Raw genomic sequence first — 16,646 nt, 5'->3', positions numbered from 1 at the left:
GTAGTTCTTTTTCTTTGTGACATCCTTGTCTGGTTTTGGTATCAAGGTGATGCTGGCCTCGTAGAATGAATTTGGGAGTATTCCTCCCTCTGCTATATTTTGGAAGAGTGTGAGAAGGATAGGTGTTAGCTCTTCTCTAAATGTCTGATAGAATTCGCCTGTGAAGCCATCTGGTCTTGGCCTTTTGTTGGTTGGAAGATTTTTAATCACAGTTTCAATTTCAGTGCTTGTGATTGGTCTGTTCATATTTTCTATTTCTTCCTGATTCAGTCTTGGCAGGTTGTGTCTTTCTAAGAATTTGTCCATTTCTTCCAGGTTGTCCATTTTATTGGCATAGAGTTGCTTGTAGTAATCTCTCATGATCTTTTGTATTTCTGCAGTGTCAGTTGTTACGTCTCCTTTTTCATTTGTAATTCTATTGATTTGAGTCTTCTCCCTGTTTTTCTTGATGAGTCTGGCTAATGGTTTATCAATTTTGTTTATCTTCTCAAAGAACCAGCTTTTAGTTTTATTGATCTTTGCTATCGTTTCCTTCATTTCTTTTTCATTTATTTCTGATCTGATCTTTATGATTTCTTTCCTTTTGCTAACTTTGGGGTTTTTTTGTTCTTCTTTCTGTAATTGCTTTAGGTGTAAGGTTAGGTTGTTTATTCGAGATGTTTCCTGTTTCTTAAGGTAGGATTGTATTGCTATAAACTTCTCTCTTAAAACTGCTTTTGCTGCATCCCATAGATTTTGGGTGGTCGTGTCTCCATTGTCATTTGTTTCTAGGCATTTTTTTTATTTCCTCTTTGATTTCTTCAGTGATAACTTTGTTATTAAGTAGTGTATTGTTTAGCCTCCATGTGTTTGTATTTTTTACAGATCTTTTCCTGTAATTGATATCTAGTCTCATAGCGTTGTGGTCGGAAAAGATACTTGATACCATTTCAATTTTCTTAAATTTACCAAGACTTGACTTGTGACCCAAGATATGATCTACCCTGGAGAATGTTCCATGAGCACTTGAGAAAAATGTGTATCCTCTTGTTTCTGGATGGAATGTCCTATAAATATGAAATAAGTCCATCTTGTTTAATGTATCATTTAAAGCTTGTGTCTCTTTTTTATTTTCATTTTGCATGATCTGTCCATTGGTGAAAGTGGGGTGTTAATGTCCCCTACTATGAATGTCTTACTGTTGATTTCCCCTTTTATGGCTGTTAGTATTTGTCTTATGTATTGAGGTGCTCCTATGTTGGGTGCATAAATATTTACAATTGTTATATCTTCACCTTGGATCGATCCCTTGATCATTATGTAGTGTCCTTCTTTGTCTCTTGTAACAGTCTTTATTTTAAAGTCTGTTTTGTGTGATATGAGAATTGCTACTCCAGCTTTCTTTTGGTTTCCATTTGCATGGAATATCTTTTTCCATCCCCTCACTTTCACTCTGTATGTGTCTCTAGGTCTGAAGTGGGTCTCTTGTAGACAGCATATATATGGGTCTTGTTTTTGTATCCATTCAGCCAATCTGTGTCTATTGGTGGGAGCATTTAGTCCATTTACATTTAAGGTAATTATCGATATGTATGTTCCTATTCCCAATTTCTTAATTGTTTTGGGTTCGTTACTGTAGGTCTTTTCCTTCTCTTTTTTTTCTTGCCTAGAGAAGATCCTTTAGCAGTTGTTGTAAAGCTGGTTTGGTGGTGCTGAACTCTCTCAACTTTTGCTTGTCTGTAAAGGTTTTAATTTCTCCATCAAATCTGAATGAGATCCTTGCTGGGTAGAGTAATCTTGGTAGCAGGTTTTTCTCCTTCATCACTTTAAATATGTCCTGCCACTCCTTTCTGGCTTGCAGAGTTTCTGCTGAAAGATCAGCTGTTAACCTTATGGGGATTCCCTTGTGTGTTATTTGTTGTTCTTCCCTTGCTGCTTTTAATATGCTTTCTTTGTATTTAATTTTTAACAGTTTGATTAATATGTGTCTTGGCGTATTTCTCCTTGGATTTATCCTGTATGGGACTCTCTGTGTTTCCTGGACTTGATTAACTATTTCCTTTCCCATATTAGGGAAGTTTTCAACTATAATCTCTTCAAATATTTTCTCAGTCCCTTTCTTTTACTCTTCTTCTTCTGGAAACCCTATAATTCGAATGTTGGGGCATTTAATGTTGCCCCAGAAGTCTCTGAGACTGTCCTCAGTTCTTTTCATTCTTTTTTCTTTATTCTTCTCTGCAGTAGTTATTTACACTATTTTGTCTTCCAGGTCACTTATCCGTTCTTCTGCCTCAGTTATTCTGCTATTGATCCCATCTAGAGTATTTTTCATTTCATTTATTGTGTTGTTCATCGTTGCTTGTTTCATCTTTAGTTCTTCTAGGTCCTTGTTAAATGTTTCATGCATTTTGTCTAGTCTATTTCCAAGATTTTGGATCATCCTTACTATCATTATTCTGAATTCTTTTTTCAGGTAGACTGCCTATTTCCTCTTCACTTGTTAGGTCTGGTGGGTTTTTATCTTGCTCCTTCATCTGCTGTGTGTTTTTCTGTCTTCTCATTTTGCTTATCTTACTGTGTTTGGGGTCTCCTGTTCGCAGGCTGCAGGTTCATAGTTCCCATTGTTTTTGGTGTGTCTGTCCCCAGTGGCTAAGGTTGGTTCAGTGGGTTGTGTAGGCTTCCTGGTGGAGGGGATTAGTGCCTGTGTTCTGGTGGATGAGGCTGGATCTTGTCTTTCTGGTGGGCAGGTCCACGTCTGGTGGTGTGTTTTGGGGTGTCTGTGGACTTATTATGATTTTAGACAGCCTCTCTGCTAAGGGTGGGGTTGTGTTCCTGTCTTGCTAGTTGTTTGGCATAGGATGTCCAGCACTGTAGCTTGCTGGTCGTTGAGTGAAGCTGGGTGCTAGTGTTGAGATGGAGATCTCTGGGAGATTTTCGCCGTTTGATATTATGTGGAGCTGAGAGGTCTCTTGTGGACCAGTGTCCTGAAGTTGGCTCTCCCTCCTCAGAGGCACAGCACTGACTCCTGGCTGCTGCACCAAGAGCCTTTCATCCACATGGCTCAGAATAAAAGGGAGATAAAGTAGAATGAAAGAATCAGTAGAAGTAGAAAGAAAGAAAGAAAGATAGGAGAGAGGCAGGGAGGAAGGAAGGAAGGAGGGAAGGAAGGAAAAAAAGAAAGGAGATAAAGTAAAATAAAATAATATAAAATATAATAAAGTTATTAAAATAAAATAATAATTATTAAGAGAAAAAAAATTTAAAAACCAACAACAAGAAAAAAAAACGGACGCATAGAACCCTAGGACAAATGGTGGAAACAAAGCTATACAGACAAAGTCTCACACAGAAGCATACACATACACACTCACAAAACGAGGAAAAGGGGAAAAAAATCATAAATCTTGCTCTCATAGTCCACCTCTTTAATTTGGGATGATTCGTAGTCTTTTCATGTATTCCACAGATGCAGGGCACATCAAGTTGATTGTGGAGCTTTAATCCGCTGCTCCTGTGGCTGCTGGGGGAGATTTCCCTTTCTCTTCTTTGTTCTCACAGCTCCCAGGTGCTCAGCTTTGGATTGGCCCCGCCTCTGCGTGTACGTCGCCGGAGGGCGTCTGTTCTTCGCTCAGACAGGACGAGGTTAAAGGATCCGCTGACTCGGGGGCTGTGGCTCACTCAGGCCGGGGAGAGGGAGGGGCATGGAATGCGGGGCGGGCCTGCGGCGGCAGAGGCCGGCGTGACGTTGCAGCAGCGTGAGGCGCGCCGTGCGTTCTCCCGGAAGAGTTGACCCTGGATCCCGGGACCCTGGCAGTGGCGGGCTGCACAGGCTCCCCGGAAGGGGAGTGTGGAGAGTGGCCTGTGCTCGCACACAGGCTTCTTGGGGGCGGCAGCAGCAGCCTTAGCGTCTCCTGCCCGTCTCTGGGGTCCGCGGTTTTAGCCGCGGCTCGCGCCCGTCTCTGGAGCTCCTTTAAGCAGCGCTTTTAATCCCCTCTCCTCGCGCACCTGGAAACAGAGGTAAGAAAAAGTCTCTTGCCTCTTCGGCAGGTCCAGACTTTTCCCCGGACTCCCTCCCGGCTAGCCGTGGCGCACTGACCCCTTGCAAGCTGTGTTCATGCCGCCAACCCCAGTCCTCTCCCGGAGCTCCGACCGAAGCCCGAGCCTCAACTCCCAGCCCCGCCCGCCCCGGCGGGTGAGCAGACAAGCCTTTCGGGCTGGTGAGTGCTGGTCGGCCCTGATCCTCTGTGCGGGAATCTCCCCGCTTTGCCCTCCTCAGCCCTGTGGCTGCGCTCTCCTCCACGGCTCCAAAGCTCGCCCCCTCCGCCACCTGCAGTCTCAACCTGCGAAGGGCCTTCCTAGTGTGAGGAAAGCTTTCCTCCTTCACGGCTCCCTCCCACTGGTGCAGGTCCCGTCCCTATTCTTTTGTCTCTGTTGTTTCTTTTTTCTTTTGCCCTACCCAGGTACGTGTGTGGGGGGGGGGCGGTTTCTTGCGTTTTGGGAGGTCTGAGGTCTTCTGCCAGCGTTCAGTAGGTGTTCTGTAGGAGTTGTTCCACGTGTAGCTGTATTTCTGGTGTATCTGTGGGGAGGAGGGTGATCTCCGTGTCTTACTCTTCCGCCATGTTCCCGGAAGCCTTCGAGCAATCTCACTTCTATGTGTATTTCAGAAGAAAATGAAATTAGTATGTTGAAAAGATATCTGCACCTCGATGCATTATTCACAACAGCTAAGATATGGAAACAGCCTACATTTCTGTCAATGGATGAATAAGATATGATGTGTGTGTGTGTGTGTGTGTGTGTGTGTGTGTGTGTACAGATATATTATCCACCCTTACAAGAAGGAAATCGTGTCATCTGTGACAACATGGATGAACCTGGAGAACTTTATGCTAAGTGAAACAAGCCAGTCACAGAAGGGCAAATACTACATGATACTACTTACATGAAGAATCTAAAATAGTCAGACTCATAAGAGCAGAGAATAGAATGGTGGTTATCAGGGGCTTCGGGGCAGGGAAAACGGGAAGTTGTGGCTCACTGGGTATGAAGTCTCAGTTACCAAAGATGAATACATTTTAGAGATCTGTTGTACAACATAAATGTCTACAATTGACAATACTGTACTGTACATAAAAATTTGTTAAGAGGCTAGATCTCGTGTTAAGTGTTCTTACCACAATTTTTTTTTTAAAAGAAAGTGAGCATTGAAGATGTTTCTCCGAGAAGAAAATATCAAAATGTTATAGATCTGTTTTGAGTTTTTCTTACAAAAGAAGCTTTTTGAAAAATAAAATAGTAAATAAGAAGTGCTCAGAATTCCATCCTGGAGTTACTAACTATAAATAATGACCTCTGACAGTCTGCATTCCCTCTTTGGTTTCAGTTCCCATCTATAAGTGAAGGTGTTGGTCCGAGACACTATGCCAAACAAAATACGTGTCAATGAGGGTTGCATAGGACTTGGAACCTATATTTATTTTATCTTTCAGATCAATACTACTCTGTGCCAGATATAAAAATATTTCTAAATTGTCTCTCATCACCCAAAATACAAAATAGTTATAGGGATTTTCAAACTGAACTGTGGTTTAGGTCGGTGTTGGTAATTACAGCTACATTATCGTAGATGTTGAAATTTTTTGAGGCATGGTTAACCAGCTTCTGCTGCCATATTGACCCAGTTTCCCAAACATTTTATTCTCAGCCAATATAGACATGGTAATTAAACTTCCAGAGGGAGATTCTTTTTGGCCACAATGTATTTTTCTTTTGTTAAAAAATTTGTGATTTCTTTAGTCCTGCTTAAAACTGGGCTTATGCATTTTAGCTTATGCATCTGGAAAAGTAGAGGAGGAAAATAGAACTACTTGGTCTTTCTTCGAGATTGTCACTCAGTTCTCAGTTGTCTATGAAATCAGTCCATTGTTACTAAGGTCTTAGAAATCTACAGAAATACCCGGAAGGCCTTTCAGGTTTACTGGGGTGTGTTTAGATTAATTCTGAGGCAGCTCAAACATTTCTTCCATGTGGTAGACTGTAAAATTTAATTCATCCTCAATGTCTGTCCTGCCAGTTCTTTACAATAAGATTGGATGAAGTCATTGTGAATTAGAAATTTGACTATTCAACCAAAGTAAGTTTTGGGAGACATGATGTTTCTGGTAAAAATATGCAACTACTTACTACTTGGATTACCATATAACCTTGTTATTTGGGAATTGGTCTCTGAGATAAATACCAAAATAAACAGATAATGCCTCGGGGTGAACCTAATAAGAGATTTTTAACTCCTGCGTCTTGCAAATGTACTTTCTTGTTGGCATCTTACTCCTAGTCCTGTGGAAGAGTACCTCTGGAATGATTTTTTAATTAGACTGCAAAAGAAAAACCAGAATAAAGAAGAAAAAGACATAAAGATAGTGCTGGCATTCTTGAGCCAGTTCGTTAGAGCATATCCGTTTGGGTCTTATGAGTCACTTATATGGTGAGATGGCTTTAGGCATTGAGAATATGGAACAAACTGTAAATACCACTGTTATCACAAGTGTTCATTAATTGAGCACTTCTACCCTATACAGAACAAAGTGTCATACATGCACTATTTCCCAGCTAATCCATGGGATAGATGTTGTCATGACTGTTTATAGATGAGGAAATTGAGATTCCAAGACTTGTAATGAATTGCTCAAAGTCACACACATCTACCTTGTACAAGGTAGATCTGGGACTTGAACCCAGGTTGTGTGACTGGGTAGACAGTCTTCTAAAAAAAACAGATGTCACAAATTCCACTAATAAAGTATTTTATCCTGCAGTGACCTTAATTTAAAGATCACCTATTCAAACTACTCATTCCTCATTAAGGCAACTGAAACCATTAGATAATTCCTGCTATATTTGCATTTAGGCCCCCTCCCCTGAAAATGTAACACTTGGAATTTAAAGTCTGAGACTGACAGTTTTAAGCAGGATCACGCATACAAAGAAAGAGGACTCAACTGAGCTAAAAGACACAGTGAACTTTGAGCAATTTCACTCAGAAAAGACGTTTTTGGAAGAAAAGTCTATTAGAAAATAAGATAGAAGTTCTTGGAGTAAACTAGCTACTTTGCCTTTAAAACAGAGTAAAAAAGGGTGGGAACTGTTTTGAAGCTCTTCTGATGAAAATAAAAATCATTTCCTCAATAAGGAATTGGAAAACGTTAACTTAAAAAACGACGTTCAAGCTACTGCAACTGCCGACTCTGAAAGAAACATTAACAGTTCAAGAAGAAAGCAAGAAAAGAGGAACGAACAAATGAAGAGGGGGAATAAGGAAAGGGAAGAGGAGGAAAAGGAGATGAAGGAGATGGGCAGGGTCAGGAAGTAAGGACGAAAAGAGAAAAGAAAAAAGGTAGAATAAAAAAGACATTTAAAAGGCAAGAGCTGCTCATTTACCTGTATTCTTTTCCTTCCATTAATCTTTTTCCATTGAATAGATACTCACTAAGGTATTTTATGGAGCATATTATTATTTTTGATATGGTCAGAATGTAAAATATGTCAGGTCAGAGATTTATATTTTTACTTTGTTCACTGTTTTCTCCCCAGCATCTAGAACAACAGAAGGCATATAGATGATATCCATAATGTTGTTGAATGAATGTTGAAGCTATGCTTTCCTCTAAGGAGAGCTAGTCAGTTAGGTAATTAATCTATTCCTTATATTGAATAACTTAGCAATAGAGAGAATAACTGTCTTCTGACAGAATGAACTTTTCTGAACAAATGCATTTCAATTTAGCATGTAACGTGTCAACTTTGGAGCTATTTCAGACACACAGCAAATTATCAAAATTGTCAGTTGGGTCTGTGTACTGACTAGTTCCTACTTCCTCTCAGAAACCCTCTATTCATTACTTCTGCCAATAGGAAAATTTTTCTTGATGTCGAACTTAAATAGAATTGGGTAGGGGGGTTGATAATTTTGAATGTGAAATACTTCTAGTAATGGGTCTAAGGAGAGAGTAAATATGGGCTGTGGTAGCTTCTGACCTTTCCTACTTTATCCTGGAAAATATCAGATTGTCCTGTAGGCACTTATGTGAGTGCAGCTACTACCATCCCAATATATATATATGATCAACAATAGCAACAAAACAAACAGTGGTCATTTTATTTAGCACTTATTAGATGCCAGGGACTTTTCTGAGCATTTTCCACGTAGGAACTCCTTTAAATCTCAGAACAGCCCTGCAAGATAAACACAACTTGATTTCTTTTGAAGTCTCTTGTTTCCTTTTCTCCATTTCTTACCACTGAAGCCACAAGGATCTATTTTCTGAGGTTGACAGATTCCTATTTGTTGCCTGTTTCTATAAATAAAGTTATTGGAAAAGAGCCACACCCATTCATCTCTGTACTGTCTATGGCTGCTTTTGCATTATAAAAGTAGCTGTGATAGAGAACAGACAGCCCACAGAGCCAAAAGTGTCTACTACCTGGCAATTGACAAAAGCCAGCTGACCCACGACCTGCGCAGTCTGCAGAGGAATTCGGCAACTCTTGCTTCTTCCTTTTCAGCTGTCTGAAAGTTCTGCTCCATTTTTGTTGCTCCAGTCCCCCATTGTCCTGACATTTTGTCCTGGAGAGTTAGCTGGAGAGGCAGGGTGCAGACTTCAGACCCAGACTGCTGAGGCTTAGATTCCATCTGCTCTGTAAACTTGGCAAACCTGCTGAACTCCTCTGTGCTGAGGTTGTCCCTGGGGCAACTGCTCCCATGTCTGCTCTACTGTTGTTGTTTTGGCCACTCTCCGCCTTCATCTCTGTTGTACTAAAACAAGAATCTCAGGGACTAGCCATCCCTGTGTTTGCTGCCAGGATGGATTCCCAGTCAGGCTGACCCTGCTGTCCTTCCACACAACAGCAGAAACTCTGGCCTCCCATGAAGCTTTCCATCTCCAGCCCTTTTTTAGGGGAAGCGTCTCCTAGGAGCTAAAGTCGCTTGTGTTCGTTAATGAGCTAGACACCACTTCACAAAATATGGAGGCTTTGGGGAGTCTTTCGGCTGAGAGATTAATTTGCTAGAAGCATTGACTTTTTAGAGTATTGAGCCTGCTACAATAATAATGGCATGCCTCTCTATTTTTTATGGTTTTCTTTGCTGTTCTTCAGTAAAGTTTTCTTTATAATGAAAATAAATAAATAAATAAAGAGTCGCTTGTGGATACTGTAGCCAAGCTGGATGGGGAAGGAAGTCCGACTTTCTTCTCCCCAAGCAGTTTCCGGGAGTCCCACAGTGCCCTCACTGCTACCTTCCCTCTACCAGGCTGCCTACTGCTGGCGAGGGATCTGCTACTTAATTGCCCACATACCACATCCACAATCAAATCTCTGGATGAGGATACTAAGGACTTTTGTTTGTGTCCCTTGCAAAACATTACATAATGGAACAAACTCCAAACTGAGAGTAGAATTGCCTAGATTTTAGTCCTGGTTCTACCCCAAATGACTTCATGACCTTAAGCTATCCCTTTAACTTCTCCCTGTTTTCCTTTTCTCACCTCTAAAATCAGGCACACTAGATAATCTATAAAGCCCCTATAGCTGTAGGATTTTTATGATGCTATATAACCCCGAACTGACTATAAGGGACACTTAAAACTTGCCCAAATGGAGTCTATTCAAGCAGAATTCAGCCTGTGATCCTCAACTCTCTGGGCTACTGAAACAATGACCTTTGTCTTAGAAAAAGGGGTTAATGGGTCATCCTTTCTGAGGCTCCTTCATACCAAACAGGTTCAAAAATTGTAGAGAAGAAAATAAAAAGAGCTTGCATAGTCCTTTTAGATCTAGGCCAACTGTTTCTTGCAAAGGAAAAGAAATGACTTACTTTTCTTAGCAATGATTTCTACACCTCAAGCTGTATTTTAACATAAGCCTCTTGGCTTCTGGCAGAGGAAATATATATGACAGTATATTGGAGGAGTTTAAATGTCAGATTTATTCAATGTTTTCAAAGCAATAGCTTCAATAAAAGGGGAAAAGAAAAAGACATCCAAGGACTAAATTTGAGAACAAAGATTAAAGGCTGTTCGTTTGTGTGAAGAAGGAGGCAAAAAGGACATGATAATTTGGGAACTGAAAATAATATGAAAGTGTGGATGTTTTAATTTCAATAGCATAAAATAAAAATTTCAAACTATGCTTGATACATTATGAGAGGTCTTTATTTTTAATCCTATTTCAAGAGAACAGGATTAAAATTATTAAATTTTAGTTTATGAGAGATATTCCTCAAATTCCATTCCTAAGTAAAGAATGACTATACTAAGCACAGGTATTTGGCCCTAAATATTGTAGAGAAGTCTTTGAGGACATGTTCGTGGGCCCCTTTGATCAGTGACATATTGAAGATCATATTTCTCAGATGCTGTTTCAAGAGTTTTACCACTTCTGTTCAAACCCATTTAAAATGAAGAAAGGAGAAATCAGATTCAAAAATGAGTCTTTTGTTTTCGTAATTTATGGAGTCCACTACATGGTTTCTTTATATATATATATATATATATATATATATATATACATATACATACACATACATACATATACAGAGAATTTGTGTGTGTGGTTTTTTTTTTTTAACATCTTTATTGGGGTATAATTGCTTTACAATGGTGTGTTAGTTTCTGCTTTATAACAAAGTGAATCAGTTATACATATATATATGTTCCCATATCTCTTCACTCTTGCGTCTCCCTCCCTCCCATCCTCCCTGTCCCACTCCTCCAGGCGGTCACAAAGCACCAAGCTGATCTCCCTGTGCTATGCGGCTGCTTCCCACTAGCTATCTACCTTACGTTTGGTAGTGTATATATGTCCATGCCTCTCTCTCGCTTTGTCACAGCTCACCCTTCCCCCTCCCCATATCCTCAAGTCCGTTCTCTAGTAGGTCTGTGTCTTTATTCCTGTCTTACCCCTAGGTTCTTCATGACATTTCTTTTTTTAAATTCCATATATATGTGTTAGCATACGGTATTTGTCTTTCTCTTTCTGACTTACTTCACTCTGTATGACAGACTCTAGGTCTATCCACCTCATTACAAATAGCTCAATTTCGTTTCTTTTTATGGCTGAGTAATATTCTATTGTATATATGTGCCACATCTTCTTTATTCATTCATCCGATGATGGACACTCAGGTTGTTTCCATCTCCGGGCTATTGTAAATAGAGCTGCAATGAACATTTTGGTACATGACTCTTCTTGAATTATGGTTTTCTCAGGGTATATGCCCAGTAGTGGGATTGCTGGGTTATGGTAGTTCTATTTGTAGTTTTTTAAGGAACCTCCATACTGTTCTCCATAGTGGCTGTACCAATTCACAGTCCCACCAGCAGTGCAAGAGTGTGCCCTTTTCTCCACACCCTCTCCAGCATTTACTGTTTCTAGATTTTTTGATGATGGCCATTCTGACTGGTGTGAGATGATATCTCATTGTAGTTTTGATTTGCATTTCTCTAATGATGAATGATGTTGAGCATTCTTTCATGTGTTTGTTGGCAGTCTGTATATCTTCTTTGGAGAAATGTCTATTTAAGTCTTCTGCCCATTTTTGGATTGGGTTTGTTTGTCTGTTATTGAGGTACATGTAAATTTTGGAAGTTAATCCTTTGTCAGTTGCTTCATTTGCAAATATTTTCTCCCATTCTGAGGGTTGTCTTTTGGTCTTGTTTATGGTTTCCTTTGGTGTGCAAAAGCTTTGAAGTTTCATTAGGTCCCATTTGTTTAGTTTTGTTTTTATTTCCATTTCTCTAGGAGGTGGGTCAAAAAGGACCTTGCTGTGATTTATGTCATAGAGTGTTCTGCCTATGTTTCCCTCTAAGAGTTTGATAGTTTCTGGCCTTACATTTAGGTCTTTAATCCATTTTGAGCTTATTTTTGTGTATGGTGTTAGGGAGTGATCTAATCTCATCGTTTTACATGTACCTGTCCAGTTTTCCCAGCACCACTTATTGAAGAGGCTGTCCTTTCTCCACTGTACATTCCTGCCTCCTTTATCAAAGATGAGGTGACCATATGTGAGTGGGTTTATCTCTGGGCTTTCTATCCTGTTCCATTGATCTGTCTTTCTGTTTTTGTGCCAGTACCATACCATCTTGATTACTGTAGCTTTTTAGTATAGTCTGAAATCAGGGAGCCTGATTCCTCCAGCCTCATTTTTCGTTCTCAAGATTGCTTTGGCTATTCGGGGTCTTCTGTGTTTCCATACAAATTTTGAAATTTTTTGTTCTAGTTCTGTGAAAAATGCCAGTGGTAGTTTGATAGGGATTGCATTGAATCTGTAGATTGCTTTGGGTAGTAGAGTCATTTTCACAATATTGATCCTTCCAATCCAAGAACATAGTATATCTCTCCATCTATTTGTATCATCTTTAATTTCTTTCATCAGTGTCCTGTAATTTTCTGCATACGGGTCTTTTGTCTCCTTAGGTAGGTTTATTCGTAGATAGTTTATTCTTTTTGTTGCACTGGTAAATGGGAATGTTTTTTTGATTTCACTTTCAGATTTTTCATCCTTAGTGTATAGGAATGCCAGAGATTTCTGTGCATTAATTTTGTATCCTGCTACTTAACCAAATTCATTGATTAGCTCTAGTAGTTTTCTGGTAGCATCTTTAGGATTCTCTGTGTATAGTATCATGTCATCTGCAAACAGTGACAGCTTTACTTCTTCTTTTCCGATTTGGATTCCTTTTATTTCCTTTTCTTCTCTGATTGCTGTGGCTAAAACTTCCAAAACTAAGTTGAATAAGAGCGGTGAGAGTGGGCAACCTTGTCTTGTTCCCGATCTTAGTGGAAATGCCTTCAGTTTTTCACCATTGAGGACGATGTTGGTTGTGGGCTTGTCATATATGGCCTTTATTATGTTGAGGAACATTCCCTCTATGCCTACTTTCTGCAGGGTTTTTATCAAAAATGGGTGTTGAATTTTGTCAAAGCTTTCTCTGCATCTATTGAGATGATCATATGGTTTTTCTCCTTCAATTTGTTAATATGGTTTATCACGTTGATAGATTTGCATATATTGAAGAATCCTTTCATCCTGGAATAAACCCCACTTGATCATGGTGTATGAACCTTTTAATGTGCTGTTGGATTCTGTTTGCTAGTATTTTGTTGAGGATTTTGCATCTATGTTCATCAGTGATATTGGCCTGTAGTTTTCTTTCTGTGTGACATCCTTGTCTCGTTTTGGTATCAAGGTGATGGTGGCCTCGTAGAATGAATTTGGGAGTGTTCCTCCTTCTGCTGTATTTTGGAAGAGTGTGAGAAGGGTAGGTGTTAGCTCTTCTCTAAATGTTTGATAGAATTCGCCTGTGAAGCCATCTGGTCCTGGCCTTTTGTTTGTTGGAAGATTTTTAATCACAGTTTCATTTTCAGTGCTTCTGATTGGTCTGTTCATATTTTCTATTTCTTCCTGATTCAGTCTTGGCAGGTTGTGTATTTCTAAGAGTTTGTCCATTTCTTCCAGTTTGACCATTTTATTGGCATAGAGTTGTTTGTAGTAATCTCTCATGATCTTATGTATTTCTGCAGTGTCAGTTGTTACTTCTCCTTTTTCATTTGTAATTCTATTGATTTGAGTCTTCTCCTTTTTTTTCTTGATGAGTCTGGCTAATGGTTTATCAATTTTGTTTATCTTCTCACAGAACCAGCTTTTAGTTTTATTGATCTTTGCTATAGTTTCCTTCATTTCTTTTTCATTTATTTCTGATCTGATCTTTATGATTTCTTTCCTTCTGCCAACTTTGGGGTTTTTTTGTTCTTCTTTCTCTAATTGCTTTAGGTGCAAGGTTAGGTTGTTTATTCGAGATGTTTCCTGTTCCTTAAGGTGGGCTTGTATTGCTATAAACTACCGTCTTAGAACTGCTTTTGTTGCATCCTGTAGGTTTTGGGTTGTCGTGTCTCCATTGTCATTTGTTTCTAGGTATTTTTTTTTATTTCCTCTTTGATTTCTTCAGTGATAACTTCGTTATTAAGTAGTGTATTGTTTAGCCTCCATGTGTTTGTATTTTTTACAGATCTTTTCCTGTAATTGATATCTAGTCTCATAGCGTTGTGGTCGGAAAAGATACTTGATACCATTTCAGTTTTCTTAAATTTACCAAGACTTGACTTGTGACCCAAGATATGATCTACCCTGGAGAATGTTCCATGAGCACTTGAGAAGAATGTGTATTCTGTTGTTTCTGGATGGAATGTCCTATAAATATCAATTAAGTCCATCTTGTTTAATGTATCATTTAAAGCTTGTGTTTTCTTATTTATTTTCATTTTGGATGATCTGTCCATGGGTGAAAGTGGGGTATTAAAGTCCGCTACTATGAAAGTGTTACTGACGATTTCCTCTTTTATGGCTGTTAGTATTTGCCTTATGTATTGAGGTGCTCTTATTTTGGGTGCATAAATATTATAATTGTTATATCTTCACCTTGGATCGATCCCTTGATCATTATGTAGTGTCCTTCTTTGTCTCTTGTTATAGTCTTTATTTTAAAGTCTATTTTGTGTGATATGAGAATTGCTACTCCAGCTTTCTTTTGGTTTCCATTTGCATGGAATATCTTTTTCCATCCCCTTACTTTCAGTCTGTATGTGTCTCTAGGTCTGAAGTGGGTCTCTTGTAGACAGCATATATATGGGTCTTGTTTTTGTATCCATTCAGCCAATCTGTGTCTTTTGGTGGGAGCATTTAGTCTATTTACATTTAAGGTAATTATCGATATGTATGTTCCTATTCCCATTTTTAAATTGTTTTGGTTCTTTATTGTAGGTCTTCTCCTTCTCTTGTGTTTCTTGCCTACAGAAGTTCCTTTAGCAGTTGTTGTAAAGCTGGTTTGATGGTGCTGAACTTTCTCAACTTTTGCTTGTCTGTAAAGGTTTTAATTTCTCCATCAAATCTGAATGAGATCCTTGCTGGGTAGAGTAATCTTGGTTGCAGGTTTTTCTCCTTCATCACTTTAAATATGTCCTGCCACTCCCTTCTGGCTTACAGAGTTTCTGCTGAAAGATCAGCTGTTAACCTTATGGGGATTCCCTTGTGTGTTATTTGTTGTTTTTCCCTTGCTGCTTTTAATATGCTTTCTTTGTATTTAATTTTTAACAGTTTGATTAACATGTGTCTTGGTGTGTTTCTCCTTGGATTTACCCTGTATGGGACTCTCTGTGCTTCCTGGACTTGATTAACTATTTCCTTTCCCATATTAGGGAAGTTTTCAACTATAATCTCTTCAAATATTTTCTCAGTCCCTTTCTTTTTCTTTTCTTCTTCTGGAAACCCTATAATTCGAATGTTGGTGTGTTTAATGTTGTTCCAGAGGTCTCTGAGACTGTCCTCTGTTCTTTTCATTCTTTTTTCTTTATTCTGCTCTGCAGTAGTTATTTCCACTATTTTGTCTTCCAGGTCACTTATCCGTTCTTCTGTCTCAATTCTGCTATTGATCCCATCTAGAGTATTTTTCATTTCATTTATTGTGTTGTTCATCATTGTTTTTTGCATCTTTAGTTCTTCTAGGTCCTTGTTAAATGTTTCTTGCATTTTGTCTATTTCCAAGATTTTGGATCATCTTTACTATCATCATTCTGAATTCTTTTTCAGGTAGACTGCCTATTTCCTCTTCATTTGTTAGGTCTGGTGGGTTTTTATCTTGCTCCTTCATCTGCTGTGTGTTTTTCTGTCTTCTCATTTTGCTTATCTTACTGTGTTTGAGTCTCCTTTTTGCAGGCTGCAGGTTCATAGTTCCCGTTGTTTTTGGTGTCTGTCCCCAGTGGCTAAGGTTGGTTCAGTGGGTTGTGTAGGCTTCCTGGTGGAGGGGACTAGTGCCTGTGTTCTGGTGGATGAGGCTGGATCTTTTCTCTCTGGTGGGCAGGTCCATGTCTGGTGGTGTGTTTTGGGGTGTCTGTGGACTTACTATGATTTTAGCCAGCCTGTCTGCTAATGGGTGGGGTTGTGTTCCTGTTTTGCTGGTTGTTTGGCATAGGGTGTCCAGCACTGTAGCTTGCTGGTCGTTGAGTGAAGTTGGGTGCTGGCGTTGAGATGGAGATCTCTGGGAGATTTTCGCCGTTTGATATTATGTGGAGCTGAGAGGTCTCTTGTGGACCAGTGTCCTGAAGTTGGCTCTCCCACCTCAGAGGCACAGCACTGACTCCTGGCTGCAGCACCAAGAGCCTTTCATCCACATGGCTCAGAATAAAAGGGAGAAAAAGTAGAAAGAAAGAATTAGTAGAAGTAGGAAGAAAGAAAGAAAAAGAAAGAAAGGAAGGAAGGAAGAAGAAAAGAAGGAAAGAAAGAACGAAAGGAAGGAGGGAGGGAGGGAGGGAGGGCGGTGGGAGGATGAAAGGAAGGAGGGAGGGAAGGAAGGGAAAAAGAAAGAAAGAAAGAAGATAAAGTAAAATAAAATAGGTAAAATATAATAAAGTTATTAAATTAAAAAATAATTATTAAGAAAAAAAATTTTTTTAAAAAAACGGACGGATAGGACCTTAGGACAAATGGTGGAAGCAAAGCTATACAGACAAAATCTCACACAGGTGCATACACATACACACTCACAAAAAGAGGAAATGGGGAAAAAAATCATAAATCTTGCTCTCAAAGTCCACCTCCTTAATTTGGGATGATTCGT

The sequence above is a fragment of the Delphinus delphis genome, chromosome 11 (genome assembly GCF_949987515.2).
Source record: "Delphinus delphis chromosome 11, mDelDel1.2, whole genome shotgun sequence".
In the NCBI taxonomy this organism is placed as follows: Eukaryota; Metazoa; Chordata; class Mammalia; order Artiodactyla; family Delphinidae; genus Delphinus; species Delphinus delphis.
This window is presented reverse-complemented; position numbering follows the sequence as displayed.